The following is a 13,859-nucleotide window of genomic DNA, read 5'->3' as shown; positions in this document are numbered from 1 at the left end:
GTTAAAAAAAAGAGCAATTAAAAGGAAGGAAAAGGAGGGTGGTACAGAGGTGGAAGGTGCTGAGGAAGTGAAGAGTGGAAGTGTCTTGTAAAAAGAGGCACTGGCATACAGTGGGTGTGTATGTGTGTGCATGTATGTGTATGTAAAGGTTGCAAAAGGTGTGGCCTGTGTGCGTGTGACATTAGGGGTCATCATGATCTGTCTGCAGCTCAGTTAAATGTCACTCGCTGACGAGTGCAGACACACGAGAGGTGTCCTTTGTGGCTGTCACTGATGTGACACACAACGATTGCAATCTTGTTTACTCATCGACCCATACCTGTGTGTGTGTGTGAGCGAGTGTTGGTGTGGTCGAAGCAGTCTTCTTTTTTCCTCACAAGCCTTTTTCCCATTGTTGTGAAGTCAAGAGAAAAAATAAATGGAAAAAGCAATATACACCATATACTCAGTTACACCACAAATACAGGTATATGATACGATATGATATGATATGATGGACAGAAAGTTAAAAAAGTCCAATAAAACATAGGAAAGGGAGTGTGCAAACTGGTGTACACACACACACACACACACACACACACACACACACACACACATACATATATATATATATATATATATATATATTACACAGCTTCTCCAGAGTAAACTAAGTCAAATCCCCAGCTATATACAGAATGACACTGGGGTGTTTTATACATGCAAACACACACAAAGCAAGCTGCAGGGGACAACAAAGACGTGATGAGGGACAAGGTCGTCATGCTAACCTCAGGGCCTAACTACATATGTCAGTCACATTCTCATGCTGTCAACATCAACACCATCATTTACTGGGGAAAGGGGGTCACACAACCAAAAGATGCATTTGTTGATGGCAAATGCTTGTATGGACGTTCACCAGTGTGACCTCCACAGCGTTTCCTTTTGCTGCTGAATGGAGCATTGAATGGAGGTCACTAAAGCACATTTGTTGCATATAAATGTAAATCTGAGAACACTGGGCTGCGTGCATATATGTCAAACATCTGTGTCCTTGTTAATGCATTTCTTTGTGCGAGGGGAACACTGCCATGCCTTTAGCAGTCCTCTCACTCAACGCTAATAGGCAAAATAGACACACAGCCACTGAGGTTGTCATAGTCTTCCCTATGGGTCATCAATATATTTTTATGTTTGTGTGTGCATCAACACCCAGCAGTGTTTTCATGTGCACGCATGTGTGTGGAGGATGCGCACTCTGTTTCCCACGTCTTCATGTGTGTCTGTGTGCTCTGCCAGAAAACCCTGCACCCAACAGACATCCCTCTGTAAGACAAGAGCCCAGTTACAAGGGCTTTATTGCAGCCAGGATGATATTGATGGTGTTGCTTAAACACTGGTCCCAAAACATTTATGTGCCAAGATACACTCTGGCAGAACAACAGCATGGCAAACATTAGCCTGTGAGATTTGAAATGAAGGCCAGAAACCATTAATGTACAGCAACGGTTTGCTTGAGCTTGAACTCTATTCTTTTAAATAATTCTTTCACTTTATTATGGATTTGGGTTAGTTTTTTTTCACATTGATCAATTAATATTTTTCCCTATACTGTAAGACATAATAGCAAAGGCACACAGACTGATCAAATACATTTGTGGGTTATGTACAGAATTGCATTGTTTCTTGGCAGCTGACCGGTCCTGAAAGTGTGTTCATTTATTCTGGCTGATTAGACCTCTGCTCAGGTTAAAGTTCAGCTATGCTGCCAATCATTTTCTCTGCTGCCAAAGATGGTTTCTTGTTGGGAGTGTGGTGGTGGTGATTGTTGCTTGACAAGTGCTTCAGCATCGTTGTCTTTGTAATAAAAGGAGTTATAATACGCCCTCTGAGCAGGGCTGTGTCTTCAGGGCAGATTGGAGGATACACTGAGTCGCTATTGGAAAGTGAGGAGGCCGGCTGGAATGAGTCAGCGCTAGCTAGTTAGCATGCTAACTTCAGTAACAAGAGTTACCATTGGCGTTGGTTTGATGTCTGAAGTTTGATGTTGAATTTGGAACAGTTTTTCTAGTCTGATTCTAGATTCTAACACGTGGCTATGTAGCAGTATCAAAACTTATAAAAACTTCTTTAATCAGACAAAGCAAGTGAAAGGACTTCTTTTTAAAAAAATACTCAGTTCCTTGAGTTCAGAGACTAACTTGTATTTGTCTTCAGACAGTGTTTTAAACCACACCTGGTAAATGAACAGAGATTTTTTTTTTAATGAATCCAGAATAAGGATTGGTGCAGCTTTCTAACTGTTTCCTAAGAATAATGCAGCACACTTTATATCTGCACTACATCTTCTACTTTGAAAACACATCGGTCCTGCAAGTGACACCTCTCTCATTTCTGAACGTGTGGAGCTGATTCACTGTTGGTCTTGCTGGAGAGCATTTGATATTTTACCAGCACCATCATATGTTACTCCAAGCTGGGCTGTCTGTGTTACAGATGTGTCCCTTCCTGCTGCATCTTTCATGAACTCGCCAGCCCCTTGTTGACTGTTCATGAGGAAACTGATTTAAAATCCATGTGCTACAGCATTTGAAGGAAGGGCTGCTCTGAGCAAGAGCCACTGTCCCTCTTTGAAATGATAATGTGGCCATGATGCAGGTGAGAAGGGAGGGAGGGAGGGAGGGAGGAAGGGAGGAAAGGATGGGTAGAGTCAGCATGGTGTGAGGAAGGAGGAGATACACCGATGGATGCAGAATATGAAGGTGTATATATTGGCTGAAAGGAGATAGACACATGGGACTTATCAAAAGAATAGAATGGGATGAACTGAATGAAGAGATGGAAAAATGAATGGTTGGAGGAAAAGAGGGAGAAGTCATTGGTGATGGCTAAAGTTAGACAATGAATATGGGTAAGGGAAAGGAGTAATATATGAAAGTTAGCTATAAGTGAGGGATGAATGGGCGAAGGAATAAAAGGGAAGTGATGAGGCAGAGTGGCCTGGAGTTATTTGGGTTGGGTGGTCTGTGGACTTATTTACATCTAGTCTCTCCTCTCTCTTGCTTTTGGAGATAGTGACCGTCTGCGCTCCCAAACCTTGAGGGTGGAATAACAATTTTGTCGAATTAGCATATGTTATCACTTAATGCATGGCAGTGCACCCAGTATTTATGAATAAAAACAATTTCTACCAAAGTTAGATGTGCAACATACAGTGCTTTCATCTAATAGCCTGGAACTGTGCCACTGACTAACAAATAAGGGACTGACTTTATGACTCATGCAAACTATTTAAGCTGTTTTCAGAGCCTAAATAAAGTGTTCAGAAGTTTCTAGGTCTCATTTTAAATGTTTTAAAATGAAGATAAAAAATATAATCATGGTAATTACAATGTTATTTTAAACTAACATTGCTGAACTCACCTCGTAATATTTGTAAAATCAAGATTAATGTATATAATGGCGACACCAGAGAATTAACAGTGATTTCTATGATTTGTGAAGTAGCTTCTGTTGACTAAACCCAATCAAACCTGACTGTATGACTAGTATAAGGATGGTTAGAGCTGAATCAGCTTGGACATGTACAGTACATTAACAGTTAGTTAAAAAAAAATTGGTTTATTCTTTGTTGATTTTAACATGTGCTTCTGCATGTCGCGTATCCTTTACAAAAAAGCCCTGCAGGAGAATTTGTTGTCCTATGCAAACAAGGGCTAAAGCAATACAGTAGTATAGTTTTACAGTTTTTTTACACATCATTACACTTCATTCATCTGCAAATGTACAAGCATTGCATCAAAGACTCTCTACACTGGAAGAAGTGGAGGATAGGCTTAAAGTAGAAAAAAACTGTTTAAAAGTTCTTAAGTTATCACTCTAAAACACTGATGCATATGTTCTGAAATGAACACATCACTGTTGAACTGAGATGAACTTTCTATGCTATTCTCTGAGAGCTACTTTATTATACAGTCTGATCTGAATAATGATGAAGGTCACGAGTGCCTCAATGGGATCCTCACTCTGCTGCAAACAAAATCCCGCACACTGTCTCACTTGCAGTGACAATTTTATTTGCGTTTCGGTGCTGGACCTTCATCAGGCAAAATCCTCGATATGTTGCCATCTCAGATGAGAGGCTTTGGTTGGAGTATGAAGGAGGGATGACAGCAGCACTACACAGGTTTATATTTATCTCTGTTTGGGCACTTGTACATGCTCATATCTCTCTCTGTGCAGCACTGCAGCCTATTCTTTATGGATTTTAAAAGTAGAGTTGCGTCTCTAGCAAACTGAGGTTAAAGCCACCAAGTGGGATGTATTGAGGCATCAAAGAGAAAATATTTGCATCATGTCAGTTTACAGCCAAAACCTATTATCCATACTGTCGCTTTTATCACCACCTTTTAATTTAAAGCTGAAAACACTCTGTCATGATGAATTAAATACCAGAAAAATCTCATAATAGATTATATTTACTTATCTCTAATCTGTGTCATGTATAAAATATCATACAACTGTGTGAAATACTCACATCAACAGTGGAATGACATCCTTAAATCACTGACTTTGACCAGTAGACAGCACAAAAGGTACTAAATGCATTTGTAATCCAACCAGTCCTCCAACCTGAACAACCACACAGGTCGTTTTTCTCAACCCTCTGACACAACTCATAGAGGTGTCTCCTGTAATAGCACCCCTAGAGGTGTACTGGATCTTGGTCGCCATGGTTACTATAATAACAGTCATGGCTTGGCTAGGTTTAGGTACTAAAACTAGTTGGTTGGGTTTAGGAAAAAGATTTGGATTAAATAAAGTACTGCCTCAACATTACACAATCTTTGTTGCCATGGTTACAATAAGAACGCAGTTATGGTTATGGTTATGGTTATGGTTATGGTTATGGTTATGGTTATGGAGTGGCCACGAATAAAAGAAACAACATAAACTGCTACTTTCATATGGGAATCAATGGCCACTGTCCTGTGTCACATTCCTGTCTTTTGCTGGCCAGTCCACCCCAACGTCATCGCAACGCGGACTTTGTCACTACGTCGCTGCACTTTTTCCTCCTGTCATCATGAATGCTGCCACTAGATGTCACCTGAAAATAATATGTAACTGTGGGTCATAATAACCTGCTGCACAGACGACCTATGGGCTCGTTTTTTTACAGGAGAGTCTCAATGTTAGAAACAAGAAACGGAGACAATGTTCTCATTTGATAAGCTGCAAACAGCAAATGCTCAAAACTTTAGTTGAAGTTTCTATTGATCAACTAATCGATTCATAACCTAAAGGTTTTCTGATTGGAGTCAGAAACCAGTGAGTCTCTCATTCCTGAGCAGCAAGCTAACAGTTTTTGTTGCTATGAGGTGTCTACAAATCAAAAATGAAGAGGGCTGAACTGTATTTAGCTCACATTTTACTTTATCTGCGTGAAGCAGGCACTCAGGCTCCCATACATCGCTTTTCCCTCCACACTCACACCTACTTCCACCGCTGATTTGCATCGACAACATATTCCTAGCTGCTCTGCATCCATTTTCACCTCAATCCCCTCAACCTCTCTCTGCACTCGGAATAAAGGGACTTTTGCCCTCTAGTTGTGTGTCAGCCCTCAGAATGTGTCTGTGCAATGCAGTCTTAATTATATCGCATTAGCCGCCATATCACGCGGAAAGGCGTCTGAGTAAAAGGAGTCGCTAAACACATTTGGCCTGTAGCTTTGGTCCTGTGGGTGTTCACAGTCTGGCTGCTATGCACGAGTGTGTCAGTGAGTCAGTGTGTGACTGCATGGAGTTGCATGTGAGCAAGTGAGAGCTTCAGTGTACACAAGTGTCCCTGTGTGTAGGTATGTGCATATGCATGTGTGTGTGTGTGTGTAGCTTTCTTTATTATGATGTGCATGCAGACAGTCATATAAATGCATATTACTTGGCTAGAGGGTCTATTTGTGTGTGTGTGTGTGTGTGTGTGTGTGTGTGTGTGTGTGTGTGTGTGTGTGTGTGTGTGTGTGCTACGTCTATGTACCACGCACACCATTTGATCCACATTTTGCCGTCAAACTCATGCAGGCAGTGTCACACAGATGTGTATTGCCCAGGGGTTTCTATCCATCTCTAAATCCTCTGCTACTAAGCAGCTCTGTGGTCTGTGCACAGATGTAAACTAAACAGGTCATCTGAAATTTATTTTCCCACTGTCCTCTGAGATTTAGCCAGCTTCCGACAATGCTAACTGATATGGTTTGTTTCAGCATGTAATCCCTCGCCTGTTAAAATTATCTTTCAAACTGCTGTGTAATCTTCTGGAGGATTATTCTTGTAAAAAAAAAAACAGGATAGTTATCCTGCTGCCTTCATTACTCCTCTCCACCGTCCAATACGCTTGTGAGGTGCCTACACTTTAATTCCTAGTGTGATGACACAGTAACTGCCAAGGTATCCCTGAAGAATAATGTACAATGTCAAAAGGAAAATGTGTCATGATCCAGCTCCATCAAGACTGCAAATTCACCCAGCGTGCCCATGTCCACCAAGTACGTGACACACACACCTTTACATGCCCAGTCTTATTTTGCAGGAGCAGCTTGACTCTCATGAAATACTCTTATGAATGTATATTAATACCATTTTGTTTTTGCTTGACTATTAACTTAAAATGACTATTTCATTATGCATTTAATTTGTTTGTTTCTCTAACACACTGTATGTAACTACTTTTTCTTGTTTCTAAGTAAGTAGTAAGAGAGAGGGAGGGATAAAGAGAGAGAGAGATGGCAGCAGCTAATACACACAGTCCAAAAAATAAACAGACTGCACTACTTCAGGTCTTGTAATTAAATTGTGTACAGCCACAAATGATCGGTTATCGCATTTCAATAAGCCTCAAACATTACTCAATATGTTTGTAAAACACCAAAAGTAGAGCCAATACCCCTCGAAACTATATTGGAAATGTGTCTGCTGAAAAACACAATGTCTCACACCCTCTGCTCCTGAAGCGCTTCCAGGAGACATTGAAAGTGCGACAGAGAGATGATGAGTCGTGGCACAACCAGAGCGCACCACTGCTGCATCCAGTGGGTCTCCAGGGTAGCATACTGCACTGTAGCAGTCACAGTTGTTATAGTGTGTGGAAATGGTTATGTACATTTAAACTTTGTATATTCAAATTACAGGGTGACTCGAGACGTGTGCACAGAGCAGTCATAATTTGTAAAATGACTGTGTAATCTCACTGAACATGAAGGGAAATGATGCTTTAACTAGATGGCCACTGGAGTCACAGGGTCAGTCCTCTCCCCTGCAGGCACAGTAAATGAACCTAGTCTGGAAATTCCAGTGTCATTTTGGTATCTACTCTCTACTGCATTACTGAATCACTGGATGTGGTATGTGCAAAAACCAGAAGCACAAAACATCTGAAGTCCTCTGAATCAGCCCATTAATAGCTACTACTCTTGTTAGTGGTGGGAATCAGTTGCGTATGATACAGTAACATTTGCTGTCTCTCTCTCTCTCTCTCTCTCTCTCTCCAAATATAATATATATATATATACACCCAGTATAGTTTGAGTTTTCTAGTATTTACTGTTGTGCATCTTTCAGGCCAGAGTGAGTGGTACACTATCATGATATATAGTATCAAATATAAATTGGAAGTAAAACAATGTGCTTCATTATTCTCCCAAATAATAATCTGCAGGCTACATATAGGTGATTTATTATAATGCTTTTATTTAAATGGCTGGCTATTAGTCGGATGATATATAAGAGGAAAGTAAGCAGGAGAAGGTGAAAGCTTTTGTCAGTGTCAGACTCAGAGTGTGGATATATGGGTCTTTCCTCGAGGCAGTACGCAGCAGTGTAAACTCAATTTGTGTCAAACTCGCAAAAATACCAGTAGAAAAGATTAGTTTGTACTTTTTGGCCTTGCACTGATTCCTCAGTACAGAAACACAGGACAAATTAGAGTTAAAAAGACTGATGTAAAGAAAGGACACCTGAATACCCCTCAGCAACTTCTGAAATCTTTTCCATTTATACAAAGCAAGCTGAACTTAGGCCGGCAGGTAAAGACAAAACAAATATACGTAGAAACAACCAACTGGAAAAGACTGTGACCCAGTTTTGAAACCCTATCCTAGTCTATAAATAAGGTTTTAGTGTGTAGTAGCTGCAGCTTCAGCACAAACTGACCCAGTCACAGTGTCACGGCCTTTTTCCACCAGCTCAACCCTCCTCCAGGGCCCAGGCAGAGATTTGTTAAAAATCACAATGGATGGCTATTCCGAGGGTTTTCTGCTGACAGTCACCTATTGTGACTGGGTGGATGTATTAACACCACGGGCGGAGATGTATGAATCACCCATACTGCACTGGAGTAAACTCTGTTCTCGTCTTTCACATTCTCCCTGTGCTGCTTTTCTCTGGACGACTTTTTCTCTGCTTCATTCCCCATCCAATATGCTCAAATTAGTCTTAGTACTTTGTGTTTGCACACAGAGCCCACTCACTAATTCAAAGTTGAAATTTGTACACATTTTCATTCATGAATGTTCCCTCATTAGTAGAAAGCCATGTACAGTTGTGAATGAACTGTCGTAATATTCTGGCAGCTGTTTACTTGGGTTTTCTGCAGTTTATGTTGATTAGTCTCTACTGAGAGACAGACAAACACTCTGGAGGATGTCAATTAATGTTTTTTTTCTCCAACACAGACTCCTTAATTAGCACAGTCAGCCTCTTCAGCGCTGATTTACTATAATAAGAATTAAGATCTTTATTTCACGAATCCAGAATGCCAGTAAGTACTCCTCAGAAATCACCGAGGTTGCCACCTGCTTTTTCTTCTTGTCAAGATAGGGTATGATTAAAACCTCATTTGCAATTGTCAAGTACCTTGATGGAGGGGTAGAGCTCCAGAGGGATTCAGTTTAAGAACTTGCTCTAAGGAATCAAAATATTGTCTTATGTTTAGTAACAAAACAGATTTTTTGTTTCTAAACATTTTTTGTTGTTTTCATCATCAGATGCAACATCTGATCATTTCTGGCCATGCTGGAGGTCTGGCTCTGAGGATATCCACCACTTTGGTCCACACTGGATTATCTCAACAACTGTTAGCCATGAAATGCATGAAATTGCGAGAGTTTGGTGACCAGATTTTTCCTCAAGCACCACCATGAAGCTGACAGTTTTGCTTTTAAATGAGATGCATCAACAATGGATAGATTGGCATGAACTTTATTTTATTCCCTGACTTTTCATCTAAAGCCATCATCAAAGCAATATTTTAAAATGTCCAATACTTTGATTTATGACCAAGTACCTGCTGTACTAATCAACCTGAACTGCACTTTGTTTTTTGGGCTATTTATCATATCTATGAACGCTGACATGCTAAACTACAATGGAAAACAAGGTAAACAATATAAAGTACCATAAAGTTTGGACACACTTTCCCATTCACTAGAGTGGGACATGGTGTCCAAACATTTGGTTGGTACTGTACATGTAAACATCAGCATGTTAGCATTGGCATTGAGAGCATGTTAGCATGCTGATGTGTGCACCACTGTGTCTGAGCACAGCTTCACAGAGCCTCTTGTGTGGCTGTATGACATTTACATAAACTTTGAATTTAAACTTTTCATTCTCCACAACATTTAGCTGTATGATAATCTATCTATCTATCTATCTATCTATCTATCTGTATCTTTTCCTGTCGTCTGCCTCTACCTCTCCTCCTGCTTCTCTGTCATTCTGCTATCATTCATCTCTTTGAGGTGTCAACGTCTCCGCATTATCTCAGGGCTGTCTGTGCGCTGGCTGAGTGATGGATGGAGGGAGTGTTTGTCCTGGTAGATGAGTGGAGGACCAAGGTCTACTTTATCTATCCACTTACTGTCATTCCTTCACATCAGGTCTTTCATATGTTGTTTCTTTCTGCCCCTCAGTCTGTCTCCCTCTCTCTCCCCCTCCTCCCTCCTCACTTGCACGCTTTCATTATGTTGTGGCAGGGTTAAAAGGTGAGAGTGCTCAGCCCCCTCCATATTGCCTGGCACCTACAGAGTGACTAGTCATCGATCTGGCTTTCAGACCGACTCGCAGCCCACCCATGGGTCCATAACACTGACACTGAGGAGTCACACGGGGACTGGGAGATATGGTCAGTGTCCACAAACTGATGGACTGTCTGAGTCCTGCAGCAGCGGCTGTCTGCGGGGAATCTAGCAAGTGTAGCACAGCCATGTCAATCCCACAGACATGCCCTTTGACAGATGTTAGAGGAGAGCATGTGGAATTTTCTTGCAGATTTTTTTATATTTAATTTGCTTTTTAAATATCTTTACTGTAAGAATCCTAATAGCCTTCAATTTTAATGGATCTGACCAGTACAGGTCCAAGTTAAGTTAAAAACAAACATAAGAGACCCTGCCCCCCTCAAAACCTCCCTGAATCCACTCACATCTAAATGACTTAACGAAACCGCAGTGCATTCTGAACAAGTGCATTTCCATGTGCATCCTGGTTATTGAGGATGAGTTTCCTAGTTATGTGTTGCACATGTAAACCTATCCCCTAAGGCCTTATCCCTATTTGAGAAACCTGGATATATTACCTGGAGTACTCTGACAGAAACCAGGATACCGTGCAGCATATAAATATCTTATCCAGGTTTCTGAGTGTTCTTCATCATTCTTTCATCTTCATCAGGCCAGACAACTCTATAATGATGGTGATAATGTCAAAGGAGACCCGTGTTTCCATGGCTCCCTCTTTGAGTTTGGGTTCAACTCATTATTCATTATTCTTCTTTGTCCTGTTTGTGTGTTTGAACGTGTGTGTGTGTGTGTGTGTGTGTGTGTGTGTGTGAGAGAGAGAGAGAGAGAGAGAGAGAGAGAGAGACGGTTATTTGTATTTCATGGATGCTGTATGCCAGTCTGTACATACTCAAGGATTCATGCTCCATGTATATGTTTACAATACAAATGAAAATGGTCAGTCCATTAGTAGTGTGTAGAAATGTGTGAAATGTGTAGAGCCACTGTGTTGATAAGTGTTGATAACATGAAAAAAAACAAAAACTTTAGGTTACATTGAATTCTGCCTTTAGATTAAGCTCAAATGAGCACACTCTTTCAGGGTTCTGGGCATCGTGGGCAGACAGGCGGAGGATTATTTATAGAAAAGTCAAAGCAGCTGGTTTGCAGCATGCCTGTACTGCAAATGAGGCCTCCGCTGTGAGTGTCTATGTGTGGCTGTGTAGGTCTGTAATAGGCTACGTGATTAGGTGTGCCAGTGTTACCCCAGAGTGTGTTTTTCTCTGCATGTGTATGTGCATGTGAGGACAGAGGTGGAACATTTTATCTTCTCTTAGGACAAATTGTATAAGATGACATGATGGTCAGAAAAAAAGGAGAAAATGGGAAGTAAATGTATCAGAGGAGGTCAGTGTGTTTTTGATGTGTCTGTGCGATTTGGAGATGGTGGAGCCAGACTGTCAATATCAGAAGTGACAATGAATCATTAAAGCTCTTTACTTTGTGGCATCTAGGACATTTTGGTCACAGTGAAAAATTTGATACTGGACACTCATTTGGTCAAAACACACATCAAAGCTTTGGAGAACTTGGAAAGTTTTTAATGCAAATGGTTTTTTCCCCAAAAAGCAAATGACAAACAAGAGTCAGGGAAATGGGTAAAATGAGGTCTGTGTGAAATTCTAAAACCACTGTGATTATATGCAGATGATGGCGCAATTTAAGTGCAAAGTGAAAGCTGTAAATGCTGCACAAAAGTTTCTGCAGGTGAAGCCATGACTCACACTAGCACATGGTGTTTTTGAGCATTTAGGGACAGGTCTCTTTATAACAGTGTCCACATGCCAGAGTCCTGCATCCTCTGTACCCTTTATAATATCTTTGTCAGTGCACTGCGGCATCTCTATGTGTGTGTATGTCTGTGTGTATGTGTGTGTGTGAGTACACCTGAGCCTTCACCTGTCTGTCAGTGAATCCCTGTGCCTGCTTGTCATTGTGTCAGTGTGGTTCTCTCTGTTCCTCTCTCTGACCAGCACCTTGTCCAATTAAAGCGTCTCCCAGGCTTGTCTCCTCTAAGCTTCCCATTCAATTCCCTCTGGTGTGTCATTTTTATTTCTGTCCTAGATCCACCTTTGTTCTCCACTCTCCTTTAATCGCCGCTAGGTCACACTCAATGTTCTCTTTTTTTCTCTCAATCACAAACACTTTAAAAGGGGGGGGGGGGGGCAGCGAGCCTGGCTCTGTCAGCTCCCAGTCTCTATGCTTAGAATAAGCAAATGTGGAGTTAGCTGCAGCATAACATCATTTTACAGATATGAAAGTGGAATGGATCCTCTCACCTGAGAAGGTGGATGAGTGTATATCTCAAATACTGAAGTGCATCTTTAGAGATTTAGCATATTTGTGTCTCTGTGACATTAAACTCTGGCTATCGTCTGTTTAGTCCTGTTCTTTTACTTGCAGAAGGTTTTGTTTCTCGATAATGACGATGGCAACGTATGAAGACAGTCACCATGCAGCCTTGGCCTGAGAAAAACAGAAACCCTGAGAGTGAAATCAACAGACTTTTCTATGTAGGTTTGTAGTCTTAATCTTGTGAATTTTATTTCCCAGGAGATTTTAAATCATGGATTATATCTGCGCCTCGGCCAGCACTGAAACACAAGAGAAGGGAGGGATAGGACATGGACAGATGGTTGGTGTGGGAAGGTGTGTGTGCAAAGCAGTGTGTGCATGTGTGACATAATGCTTGTGAATACTTCAATCGTGATCTATATTTCTGTGTGTTCCCTGTGTGAGATTTGGACTGTTGATATGAGAACAAATCTGCTTCCAAGACACTTTTTTTTTAGGTTAGTGGCAAAGCACTGATTCTGATAAAAGGACGGTTTTGAAATTAAATTTGTGGTCAGGTTTAGTTTGCAAACTTGCATACATGCATGTCAGAAAATCACTTTTTTCCCATCCTTTTTGTGTATTTGGTTTTGTTACACTTCCACACTGTAGCCATTTCTGATATAGTCATATGCCGGTCAAGAATTCCGCAAGTCTGCATTCTGCAAAAACTTTACAGAACATTGTGTTTCATATCCCTGAAAATGAAGCAAATCCTCCAAAAAATGACATGATGGATCATCATTATCAGTAAAATTAAACCTCAGTCTTTTCAAAAGCCTTGAAAAGTTAAAAAATACAAGTTTTTGGCAAAGGCCTGGGTGATTTGGCAGTGGTTGTGGTTCCATTTCCTCTGAGCCTTTATTTTCACATGAAGATTGGATATCATAAAAATTCATTCCCTTTGAGAAATTTCCTCCTGGCAATTTCTCAGTCCATGTCTTTTCATCTCACCATCAAATAGGATGGACAGAGATGGAGTGAAAAGGGAGGAAAAGGAGCTAATTTGCGCTCCTCTATCTAGATTGTATTAGGCAGGGGGAAGAAAGCATTCAGTCATTATATGAAGATAACCTTTAGACTGCAGATGTTTGCCTGCAGAGTAATTGTTTCCTTGAAAACTTGTTCCAATGCTGAAGCTTCTCCCCCTTTAGATTTCATAGAATACTTATCGGTTTTATCTTTCCGTCACAATCTCCATCCTTCTATCCATCTGTTTCTCGATTCATTTATCGCTCGTCCCTTTCTCTCTCCGAAATTCTCACTTTCTCTTGTGCCACAGACTCACACATTCCCTCTGTCTGCTGTTCAGCCATAATTGGTGGTTTTACAGCATTTTGGTTACGGTAATGAAAGCACATAGCTACACATCTTTTTGCTTCTTTCTCCATTCTCTGCTAACTTTTCACGGTTGATCCCCCAGTTG

This window comes from Trachinotus anak, unplaced genomic scaffold (assembly GCF_046630095.1).
Source record: "Trachinotus anak isolate AG129_WGS33_773 ecotype Australia unplaced genomic scaffold, CSIRO_AGI_Tana_v1 ptg000010l, whole genome shotgun sequence".
NCBI lineage: Eukaryota > Metazoa > Chordata > Actinopteri > Carangiformes > Carangidae > Trachinotus > Trachinotus anak.
The sequence above is the reverse complement of the archived record's forward strand: the minus strand, read 5'-3'. Positions refer to the sequence as shown.